Raw genomic sequence first — 12,725 nt, 5'->3', positions numbered from 1 at the left:
CAATATGATGATAAATGTTCAATAATAAAAACATCCTTTGTGTTCCTTCTCCCAAAAGCTGGTAGTTACCTGTATCACTGATTCCCTGAGAAATACAAGTGGTTTTGAAAAGTGTCAACAATTAAGTTGGTGAGTTCATGAGTGTTTTGAGTTGAAAAGTACATCCTTTTTGGTAGTAAATTGGTAAACGAGGTTTTTAGAAAGTCCAATATTTTCTTGTAAGATGATTCAAAAGTTTCCAAAGTTGGAATGTGTTAGTATCTTTTATATTCAAATGATAAAAACAACTTTGTACGAAAAATAATGTAGAAAACTGCAATGCACATATGAATCTCATAAATCAATGTTGTTTTATACTTTTTATGTGAGTTTTATAACCATACTATTGACACTGACGGCCTGTAACAACATTCTTCAAGTGTTGTAGTGTTATGACATTTGTCACCCCAGACCTGCCGGTCTAACTATAGCTAGTAGTTTAGGTACGGGATTGTCAATCCCGTATAGATCTATACACAAGTATCACGCTCTCCCTCCAAGAGATTATGGTATATAATACAGGACTTGAAATGCATACAAAAATGTACGTTGAAGTTTGAATATCTCACATTGCCTAGTATAAGTAGATTTACAATGAAATGAACTTACTTCTTTTGAAAGTGTTTCGTTTTTCAGGATGTATATGTAAAATGTAGGACTGACTTGTTAACTATACCCATTATAGTTTTTCAGATAGTATGTTCCATTTAGTAGAAATAACTTAGTGACATAATCGCTCTTGTATACATAAGATGTTTGTATCGATATTCGAAGATAGAAATTTCATTTATGTTTATAAAACGATACTTTAACGTGTAATGTACTTGTATTCTCCCCCCCCCCCCTAAAACATGAAAAAGAATTGAAAAGCAGGGGTATGAACTCACTCGTTAAGTTTGAAGAGAGGGACTAGAGTTAAGTAGAACTTCGATCGCGGATAGTTGCGTCGCCGGGCTCTTCGGGGATCTCTGCAACGTAAATCTTTCGTCAGGGGCTCGAGTGCGGAAACCGAGGTGAGGGGAGGGTCTCTGGAGCTTAGAAATATGAGAGAATGACTGAGGGATTGTGATTTGTGTGCAAAAACTCGAGCTTATGCCTTCTATTTATAGGGCTAGAAACCCTCGTACGCGGGGCGTAGTCAGTACGCGGGGCGTACTTCGGTTACGCGGGGCGTAACAATGTGTCATGGCTTACGACTCCTGGCTAGCTAAGCGTAGCTTGGGCGGGCCGATGGGACTCGACTTTGGGTCTAGTACGCGGGGCGTACTCCCAGAGAACGCGGGGCGTAATCCACCCTGTCCTCTTCTAAATTCCGTAACCTTCGCGTACGAGCTTCGTTTTTCGTGTTCTTTATACCCACGCGTAGGTGAGATTATGCTCTACAACTTTCATTTAGACTCCATTGGCTAGTTTTGTCTTTATTTTTAATGATATATTTTTAATAGGCCGGGCCTCCTAAAGTTCGTTTAAAAACTCATAGGTTCTTTATTCGACGTCGGTTTTTGTTTGTCTTTTCATCCATTTGTTCCTATTGCGGAGATCTTCAACTCTCATTTGGATTGCGTTAGCTAATTTACACTCGATCTTAAATTCGAGTTTTTAGCCCTCTACTACTGTTACGAAACTTCGAAAATTCGTAACTTCTTCATACAAGGTCCAATTTGGGCGATCTTTTTATGCACGCTCACCTTTTAACGAGATCTACGATTTATGTTTAGATACTTAAGGCTAAAATGCACATTATTGAGATTTTACTTTTTACGTCAAATAATGTTTTAACGGCGTGTCGTAAATATACGAGTGGTTATAATTTCTTCAATATAACCCGGTTTTGAGCGTTCTTTATGTTTTCGGAAACCTTGACACGTTAATTAGTATTTGATGCATCCCAACTTAGATATTTGAATACTTTATTTTCAAGGTTAATTTAGTTGTATTTGACTTTTGAGTGTTACAATGCTTTTGGAAAATATAGGGTTGTCACAACCGGCACACTAACTTGGACTTAACAAGGTAGGTAAAGGGTGACTTAAGGTTTATTATAGTATCGGTGGAGCGTGTGTGGTTTACCGGCACATCGATTGAGTGATAAACCGTAAGGGTACCAAGTGATTTGCATGGTTACTTCACACCTCGTTTTGTAATCCTCGGCATCCCAGTCACCAAAACTTGGAGGGCACACTCGACATTGAAACATGCCTTTGAAAAGTTCATTGAATCTCAAAGAATCTAGGAATTTCTAAGAACCAATAAAAAAAACCTAATATTTAAAATATGTCACACCCCCAAACCAGAACGACGGAAACGTTCGGGGGCGGAGGACGTCATATTCAGTATCATAACAGTTCATAGAAAGGAAAGTACACACCACCATATATATTAAAGTTTCCAAGATGTTTACATAGTTGTATTCATTACATGTTCAAAAGATAAATACATAAACATCATTCAAAAGAAGTAATTAACACCAGCGCGTTAATTCCAAAAGTTGATTCCCAAACCTGCTTAGCGGTTCCCTGAGAATACAAGTTATTTCAAAGAAAAAGTGTCAACAATTAAGTTGGTGGGTTCATAAGTAGTTTAGAAAAATTGGATGCCATTCCAAAATGGGTGTATGTTTTCCAGAAAACGCAGCATTTCAAATGTAAAGAGTTGTGATTTGTTGTGTTGAAAGTGAATGTATTAGATCCAGAAAATCCCATATTTTCCCTAATGGTTGAGATAGGAGTTGTTGTGTTTTCCAAGAAAAACCCTTATTTTCTTATAAAAGTATGAAATGCATATGACTGTTCGTGTTATAAGTTGTAAATAATTGCACCAGGAAAATCCCTTATTTTCCTATTAGTTGTTTGGTTTGTATGCAAGAGAAACCCTTATTTTCCTAACATAAATGGCAGTCTCTAAGACCGAAAATCGCAAGAAACCGACGTTCTCAAAAGTTGTGTCATAGTTTTATATAATAAAACTATACGAAGATCGCATTTGTTAGATGAAGAATAGTTTTAACAGCTACTCGTTCATAAAAGCATAATACCATAATAATTGTATATCCGATGTGTTTTATAACCATACTAAACATAATATGCCTGTAACGACGTTCTTCAGGCGTCGCAGCGTTATGACAACTGTCACCCCAAAAGAAGGACTGTAGCTAATAGTCAGGGCGCGGGATCATGACTTCCCGTATAGATCTATACACATTTGACACGTTCTCCGAACGGGAGACTCTGGTTATAGACAGGACTTGCAGCATTACTTTCTAATAAAGAAAAGTAACGTTTTGAAGATATACACGTCTCATGGATTCTCAACTAAGCCCATATTAAAGTGATAGTTTTCTATGCAAAGTTTATCCCTCTTCACAATGTTTGACAAAGCAAAATCATAAGTTTTTAGAATGTATAAAACGACTTAACAATGAAAGTTACTTTGAAATCATTATATACTTTGTATAATGTCTAATGCACACAAAGTATGACAAGAGTTTTCCATAATAGTAATGAGTTCCAAGTGATGTATTCGATAAAACAAGTGAAGTGAAACTTTATAAAATACACGATAATAACCGTATGTTTACTTGTATTCCCCCCCTAAAAGAGTATAAAAGCATTTAAAATGTATTTAAAGTGTGTTTGAAAGGGGTATGAACTCACATGAAAGCTTGAAGATAGCAAGATGGAAAACCGGGCAGAGTTTCGTATCGGGAAATGGATTTTTCTCGGAAATCTCGGGATTCCTCAGGAGTAAAATCGACTTTCGGGACTTGCACAAAATGACCAGGGCTTCGGGGTAGTGCGAGCACGGAAAACGAGGTAAAACGCAAGAAAAAGGAGAGAGAATTGGCCATTTTCCCGGGAACCCTCGCATGCTATTTATAGGGGGCCTGAGAGGCCTCGTACGCGGGGTGTACGCTCGTACGCAGCGCGTACGCGTACGTCATGCGTGACCGAAGCCTCGACTGCCTCGACCTCGGATGGGACGGCTCAGGCAGTCGGGTTGGATGGGACAGCGGGTCGGACGGGCGGGTCGGATGCCTCGCATAGGGCGACGTGGACGGTTTGAGGCCAAGTTCCTCGGGTACGCAGGGCGTACAGGAGTAAGCGGCGCGTACCTCGGATGAGGACGCTGACTCCCCTTCGGATAATACCGAAGTTTTAATAAAAATTATATATAAATTAATTATCAAACTTCGAAAATTCATATCTCCTTCATACGAACTCCGTTTTTGACGTTCTTTATATCCCCGCGAAGGTGAGACTACGATCTATAACTTTCATTTAGATTCCGTTGGCAAATTCCGGAATTATTTTTATTATTTATTTATTAAAATGACGTGATTAAGGAATTTCTTTAAAAATTCATAACTTATTCATACGATGTCCGATTTGAGCGTTCTTTTTATGCATGTTTGTAGTTTAACGATATCTACGACTTTCATTTAGACTCCTAAGGTCGGAAAGTGTTTTATTGAAACTTTGCGTTTTTACGCAACTTCGTATTGCCGGTTTTTGTCGGAAAACTTAGAATGATCATAACTTCTTCGTTATAACTCGGATTTTTGTGTTATTTATATGTTTGGAAACCTTAAGACGATAACTACCACATAGTGTACTCCAAATAGAGTTTTTGAATACTTCATTTTTCGATGATATTCTAATTCCTTTCTCAAAGAGGTTACAGGACTCGATTTTTACTGACTTGAAATAACGGGTTGTTACAAAATATTTCGGTTTTCTGGTGGAAATTGGTGAATCGTCATTCACCTACCTTTCGAATATGGTATAGCTTGGATTACGGCATACCTCTTCTAAGTTATATTATATTGTGATTGGATCCTAGCCTTAATATTACATTTGGGTGTTTTATTAAGGACTTTCTTAATATATAAACTAATCTTGTTCTCTTATTTCAGAGGTCTTCAAACAATGCTGCTTCTGGCTCGAATCCTAATGGCTCCTTTACCCTTATGAGCTTATGTGGGAAAGTTACCTTTGATGGATCCAACTTCAATAAGTGGATCAGAAACATCAGGATGATTACCCGCTACGAGGACAAAGAATATGTCCTCGACAAGGAGCTTAAGGAGATTGATGAGACCACTGCAACTCCTCAGGAGATCGCTGACTTTCATACTCATGAAAGAGATGCTACCAAAGTAGCTTGCATCATGTTGGCCACAATGACAGCGGAACTCCAAAAATCCTATGAGAATTTCTACCCTTATGAAATGCGCCAAGATTTGATGGAAAGATACCATCAAAGTGCACAACAAGAGAGGTATGAAATCATCTGCTCCATGATAACAACCATGATGAAGGACGGGGAATCCGTCACGAGCCACATGCAGAAAATGCAAAGGTATGTGGATCGATTGCTAAAGCTTAATGTGAACTTCCCTGAGGAGCTTGCAATAGATATCATTTTGCACTCCTTACCATCGTGCTATGATCAATTCCGCATGACATATCACATGAATAAGGAAGAGGTCACCCTCAGCAAACTTCAGCGACTTCTCAAGACCGCAAAAACAGGTATTAAGGGGAAGTCGGTTGTTAACACTCCTACTCCAAACTCAACTCCGGTTTTGGCAATCGGGAAAAGTCGAGGGAGGAAGAGAAAGAGATCTTCGAAGGGTACCAAGGCTCGGACCCTTGATGGCTCTTCTTCAAGTGGAACCAAGAAAGGTTTCATCACTCCTTCTTGTGACCCAAAAGAGGCTAAATGCCTCTATTTCCATGAAAAGGCACATTGGAAGCGGAACTGCCCAAAGTACCAGCAAGATGTGAAGGATGGGAAAGTCAAACCCAACCATGCAGGTATGTACACTATCATTTCTAATAACTCACCCCATTCTAAATCTTGGGTCCTTGATACTGGTTGTGGTATTCATATTTGTTGTGACTTGCAGGGACTAAGAAAAAGTGAGGATGTGGAGCAAGGGAGAATAAACTTGATCATGGGGTATAGGAAAGCTTCACCTGTCACCAAGATTGGAGTTTATACTTTATCGCTAAGTAGTGGGTTTAGTTTAGATTTGAATAAATGTTGTTATTCGCCAGGAATGGCAAGAAATATTATTTCCTTTCATGCATTGTACAAACAAGGGTTTACCTTTTCATTTAATAATGAAGTTGGTTCTATTGATGCTTTCTTTAATAATGTTCTTTATTTAAAGCATTACCCTGTGATGGTGTGTATGAAGCTGTATCTGTTGTAGATAACTTACGAAATGTTTTGTGTATTGATTCTACTAATAATAATAACTTGGATAAAGCATCATTATGGCATTGTCGTCTTGGACATATAAGCAAGAAACGCATAGGCCAACTCCAAAAGGATGGAGTCTTGGAGTCATTTGACCTAAAGTCAGATGATAGTTGCGAATCATGCTTACTTGGAAAAATGACAAAGTCACCCTTCACAGGATCGTGTGAAAGGGGTGAAGGTTTGTTGGACCTTGTACACACGGATGTGTGTGGACCATTCAAACATGCCACAAGGGATGCTAATCGTTATTATTTGACTTTCACTGATGATTACAGTAGATATGGATATGTCTACTTAATGAAGCATAAGTCAGAGACTTTTGAGAGGTTTAAGGAATTTAAACAGGAAGTCGAGAATCAATTGGGCAGGAACCTTAAGATGCTTCGATCCGATCGAGGTGGTGAGTATCTTAGTTCAGAGTTCCTCGACTATCTTAGGGAATGTGGGATTGTCTCACAATTGACACCTCCCAGGACACCACAGTTGAATGGTGTAGCTGAGAGGCGAAATAGAACCTTGTTGGATATGGTTCGTTCCATGATGAGTCGATCTACGCTACCAATCTTATTCTGGGGGTATGCCTTAGAGACTGCCGCCCATATTCTTAATCTAGTCCCTACAAAGTAAGTTGCCAAAACTCCTCACGAGATGTGGACTGGTAAAGTACCTAAACTAGACCACATCAAGATTTGGGGTTGTGAGGCTTTCGTGAGACGCGAGACTCATGATAAGCTCGAACCTCAAAGCGAGAGGTGTATTTTCATCGGCTACCCACAACAATCCTTTGGTTACCTCTTCTACAGACCTAGTGATAATGTGGTCTTTGTAGCAAGAAGAGGAGTCTTTCGGGAGAGAGAATTTATAAGCCAAGGAGACAGTGGGAGGAAAATTGATATTGAAGAAATTCAAGAGTCAATTGATGAAGGAACTTCAAACGCTAGCCCTCAACTTGAGGAGGAAACTCCTGTTGAGACAGTTGACGAGCCTGTACCTCTGAGTCGTTCCATGAGAGTTAGGAATGCACCTGAGCATTACTATGGTTTCCATATTACTACGGAAGGTGAGACACTTATTAGTGATGAGACACTAGTAGGTCTGGATGAACCTAACAGCTACACGGAAGCCATGGCAGGCCCTGAGGCTGCTAAGTGGAAAGAGGCTATGGATAACGAGATACAATCCATGTATGACAATCGAGTTTGGAACTTGGTTGAGAATGTACCAGGTCGTAAGACTGTAGGGTGCAAATGGATCTTCAAGAAGAAGTCCGACATGGATGGTAATGTACACACTTATAAGGCACGACTGGTTGCAAAAGGTTATTCTCAAACTCCGGGAGTTGATTATGATGAAACCTTTTCACCAGTGGCCAAGATAAAGTCTATTAAGGATCTGTTAGCCATTGCTGCATTTCATGACTATGAAATATGGCAAATGGATGTCAAAACCGCTTTCCTTAATGGAAAGTTGGTTGAGGATGTTTACATGGCTCAGCCAGAGGGTTTTGTCAGTACAGAGTACCCCAATAGAGTGTGTAAACTCGAGAAATCCATTTATGGATTAAAACAGGCACCTCGCAGATGAAATCTTTGCTTTGATGAGAAAGTCAAGGAATTTGGCTTTTCAAGGAGTGAAGATGAATCTTGTGTCTATATCAAGGCTAGTGGGAGCATAGTCAGTTTTTTGGTACTGTATGTGGATGACATACTACTCATAGGAAATGACATCCCAACCCTGCAGGAAGTAAAGTCCTGGCTTGGGAAGTGTTTCGCTATGAAGGACCTTGGTGAATCTGCCTATATCCTAGGGATAAGGATTTTGAGAAACAGGAGTAAAAGACTAATTGGACTTAGTCAAAGCACATATGTGGACAAAGTGTTGAAAAGATTCAACATGCATAACTCCAAGAAAGGTGAGTTACCCATTCAAAGTAATGCTGTAACAGCCCGGAATCCCAGGTATTATTAAAATTATGTTTTTGGGGTGATTTAAAAGGGGACTCGGCGAGTTGGAGCCTAGACTCGCCGAGTAGGATCGCGGACTTGGTCGCGGGTCCGCGACTGGACTCGACGAGTCCAGATATGGACTCGGCGAGTCGACGCTGTTCAGCAGAAACCCTAACCGTTCAGTTTGGATCGTATTTAACGCCTCTTAGGCCGTCATTTTCAGTCTTTTGGTCAATTGAGAGAAACCCTAATCGCTGTGGACGCCTAGAGCAAGGGAGAAAGCTTTGGAACTTGGAAGAAGTGGTTAGGCAAGAAGAAGAAGGATTTGGCTAAAGGAATATCAAGGAGGATTGAGTCCTGAGATTTGGGGGACACAGAGAGTGCGATTCCAGGTAATAACTCGGACCAAATCTGTTATTTTGATGTATTTATGAAATTAGGGTTTATAGAACCCATTTAGTGATTTGATGAAGAAATGCCTTGTTACCCCACGATTATAGTCATGTATTAGGACCTTTATAGGTCCAGAAGGTCCCATGCATGTGTACTTCGGGACGAGACCTATCTCAGGAAGCAGTTACTCGTCTGCATGGCATGGACTCGCCGAGTTGTTCTTCAGACTCGGCGAGTAGCTTGAAGATGTGCTGGGACTCGCCGAGTTGTTCATCAGACTCGGCGAGTGGAGTCGGGGTAGCCCCGCGATTCTTCCACGAGGACCTCGTCGAGTCGAGAGGTATACTCGACGAGTAGAAAGGGAATATTCAGGAATCTGTGAGGACGACTAGACTCGCCGAGTCGCCATGGTACTCGCCGAGTCCAGTCGAGTTGACCGTTGACCGTTGACCAGAGTTGACCTAAGTCTGACTTCTTAGGGATAGTCACACTTAGCTGATATGAGTTATGTAATGTTATAGGAGGGTTGTAGCTCGTTGGTTTGTGCGCGAGTGATTTCAGGAGTTGCTAGCTTTCAGCACTTACGAGGTGAATCTTCTCACTATACTGTACCCGGAAGGGTTTGACTGTGTGACCGGAAGGTCGGACATGATATGTGTTATGTATGCTATATGTGGTATGTTATATGTTATATGTGCTATGTATTATGGGCCGGAAGGCGATATGATGTGTGATGGACCGGAAGGTCGGCGTGGGTAAGGCCGGAAGGTTTACCCAGCAGGGACGGAAGTCCCCTGAGACACATGGACCGGAGGATGTGTGATGGACCGGAAGGTCGGCGTGGGTTAGGCCGGAAGGTTTACCCAGCAGGGACAGAAGTCCCCTGAGACACATGGACCGGAAGGTCGGGCCTGGAAAGGCGTATGTGCGTAAGTTGTATTTTGGGGAACTCACTAAGCATTTATGCTTACAGTTGTTATGTATGTATGTGTTTCAGGTACTAGCGAGGACCGTGGGAAGGCGCCGGCATGATCGATACACACTGAAGAATGTTTCATGATCTTGGGAGTTTGAATAATTATATTGACTGAATAATTAAACTGCTTATGCCTTGTTTTTTTTTATGGAAATATTTATGTTTTAAAAATGAAAAAAAAAATTGTTTGAAAATTTGAGTTGTTACAATTGGTATCAGAGCCTTGGTTTGAGGGATTCGGGTACACCTTCGGGGGTAACTGAACTCAAACCGAGGATTTGAGGAAACTTTTCAAATAAAGGCATAAACTTTGGTAAATGGTTTTGTGGTAAGCAAGAAAGAAGCAGTGTGTACGATCAGTCAGCGCCCGAACGGTAAAGATCCCCAAAATACCTTACAATATTATATGATATGAATTGTTATGCATGCTAGAAGACTAGGTATTCATGATAGGACTAGAGTGGCCTGATTTGTGATGCCTTAGTCTAGGGAAGTTGCCTATATGTGACGCTTTGCTAGTATGCGGGTAAATAGAGCGTATCAGAAGTAGAGTACTCACTATCTGGAGTTTGGGGAGGAGGACTTGGGATGAACATTGATGCGGTGTGGTCGGTAGTGTTGGGCCCGTACTACCGAGGACACCGGGTCAGTGGGAGGCCCAAGTAAGAATCCCTGGATATCTGGGACTGAGTAGGGTTGCGTGTCCAGTACGATTATACTCGGTGGAATCTCTGATGGTTTTATGTTGTATTTCAGAGATATCATGGTTAGACCGCGGCACGGGGCAAGTTCGAGCGGTATGAGTGACGAGGATATTCGTCAGATGATCCACGAGGAGGTGGCGGCGGCGATCCGGGCTGAGATCCCGGAGATGTTTGGGTCTATCAAGACCACTCTGATGGAGACGTTCGACGAGCGGTACGCCGCATTGACTGAGGCTGCAACCGCTGCAGCTACCGCAGCTGTGGCCGCTGCTAGGCCACAGGGGGGTGATTCATTGCTGTTCCGAGAGTTCAGCAACACGAAGCCACCAGAGTTCGATGGGACGCAGGATCCGATTGCTGCGATGAGGTGGATCGCGGATATAGAGGGGTGCTTCTATACTTGTTCATGCCCGGAGCACCTGAGGGTATGGTTCGCTTTGAACCAGCTCCGTCTGGGAGCGAAAGACTGGTGGAAGTTCGTGACAGCGAATTTCACTTTGGCAGAGACTACAGCGGTGACATGGGAGGGATTTACTGCCATGTTCAGGGATGAGTACGTTCCCCCGGTGGAGAGGGAACGATTGGTGCAGGAGTTCTTAACCCTCAAGCAGGGTACCGATTCTGTTGCGGTGATTACACGGAAGTTTCATGAGAGGGCGATGTTTTGCCCTGAGCTGGTGTCCTCAGAGCAGGCTCGGATGAGCCGATACTTGGGTGTTTTGAGGAGGGATATTCGGGAGTTTGTGTCAAACTCCACTTACCACACTTTTGCTGAGCTTCAGGCGAATGCCAGGAAGCGCGAGATCGAGTTGGAGACTCAGGCTAGGGAGGAGGCCGAGTCTCAGCGGGTGGATCGGCGACCGGCTCAGTTCCAGCCGGCAGCCAAGCGGACCAAGTCCGCTGATTCGAGGACAGGAGGTTCGAAGGGTCGCACTTGCGGGAAGTGCGGCAAGAGTCATGATGGAGCATGTCGATCTGGTGCTTGCTACAAGTGTGGCAAGGAGGGGCACATTGCTAGGGAGTGCCCCAAGGGATTTTCGGTTTGCTTTCACTGCAACCAGACTGGCCATAGGAAGGCCGAGTGCCCTCAGCTTCTTCAGGGATCTGCACCTGCTGCCGGAGTTACTACGACTCGACCGGTGAAGGCCGAGGCCCCGAGGGCTCTGGGAAGAGCCTTTCAGCTGACAGCGGAAGAGGTCCGCGCTGCGCCCGATGTTGTGGCAGGTATGTCGTAATTCATGTAATTATTTTAATGTCGATATGTTATGCTTATGTTGTTATGCGCGTAGGTACTTTCCTTGTGAACTCTGTGCCTGCCTTAGTGTTATTTGACTCGGGTGCGAGTAGGTCCTTTGTGTCCTTGGCCTTTAGTCAGCATATTGGCGTTAGTCGTGAGTCGTTGAGTCGACCTTTGAGAGTCTCTATAGCTGACGAGAAGGTGATTTGTGCTACGGAGGTTCTTCGGGGATGTGTACTAGAGATTTTCGGGGTTGGATTCCAGATTGACCTGATTCCTATCGCGATGGGGGATGTCTGTGTCATCGTGGGAATGGACTGGTTGAGCCGGTTCGGCGCTGTCATCGACTGTGAGCGTCAGTTGGTGACTATACGAGACCCAAGTGGGGGAGTTCTTTCGGTATACGGCGAGGGTACCCGTTCGGGATCAGCTTTTTGTTCGGCCGCTAGGGCGAGGCAGTGTCTACGTCAGGGCTGTAAGGGTTTCGTGGCGTATGTGATGGATACGCGGGAGGTTTCTGAGAAACCGAAGTCAGTTGAGGAAGTTCCGGTGGTGCGCGAGTTTTCAGATGTCTTTCCCGAGGAGTTGCCGGGAGTACCGCCTGTGAGGCAAGTAGAGTTTAGTATCGATCTGGTTCCGGGGGCAGCGCCTATTGCCAAGGTGCCCTATCGTCTTGCACCTCCAGAGATGCAAGAGTTGTCCTCGCAACTCCAGGAGTTGCTGGGAAAGGGATTCATTCGGCCGAGCAGCTCGCCATGGGGAGCACCTATTCTGTTCGTCAAAAAGAAGGATGGTTCACACCGGATGTGCATTGATTACCGGGAGTTGAACAAGCTAACGGTCAAGAACCGTTACCCGTTGCCGAGGATCGATGATTTATTCGATCAGTTGCAGGGAGCATCTTGGTTTTCCAAGATCGATCTGAGGTCAGGATACCATCAGGTGAGAGTACGGGATGAAGACGTCCAGAAGACAGCGTTTAGGACGCGATATGGACATTATGAGTTTGTGGTGATGCCTTTTGGACTCACCAATGCCCCGGCTGTGTTCATGGATCTCATGAACAGGGTATGCAGGCCGATGTTGGATCGGTCGGTGATCGTATTTATCGACGACATTCTGGTGTATTCGAGATCGAGAGAGCAGCATGAGGAGCATTTGAG

The 12,725-nt window shown here is 43.3% G+C and overlaps 1 long non-coding RNA gene across 1 annotated transcript; it reads left to right on the top strand.

Annotated features, from left to right (window-relative positions):
• The first annotated feature begins 8,259 nt into the window (after positions 1-8,259).
• On the top strand, positions 8,260-10,744 carry LOC145090327 (uncharacterized). The gene is made up of 3 exons (XR_013701494.1): positions 8,260-8,644; positions 9,167-9,233; positions 10,378-10,744. It is a non-coding gene; the product is annotated as an uncharacterized LOC145090327 (long non-coding RNA).
• Positions 10,745-12,725: the final 1,981 nt, after the last annotated feature.

This window comes from Lactuca serriola, chromosome 2, assembly GCF_051521515.1.
Source record: "Lactuca serriola cultivar US96UC23 chromosome 2, Lser_US96UC23_V15, whole genome shotgun sequence".
Classification (NCBI taxonomy): Eukaryota; Viridiplantae; Streptophyta; class Magnoliopsida; order Asterales; family Asteraceae; genus Lactuca; species Lactuca serriola.
The sequence above is the reverse complement of the archived record's forward strand: the minus strand, read 5'-3'. Positions and strand labels throughout refer to the sequence as shown.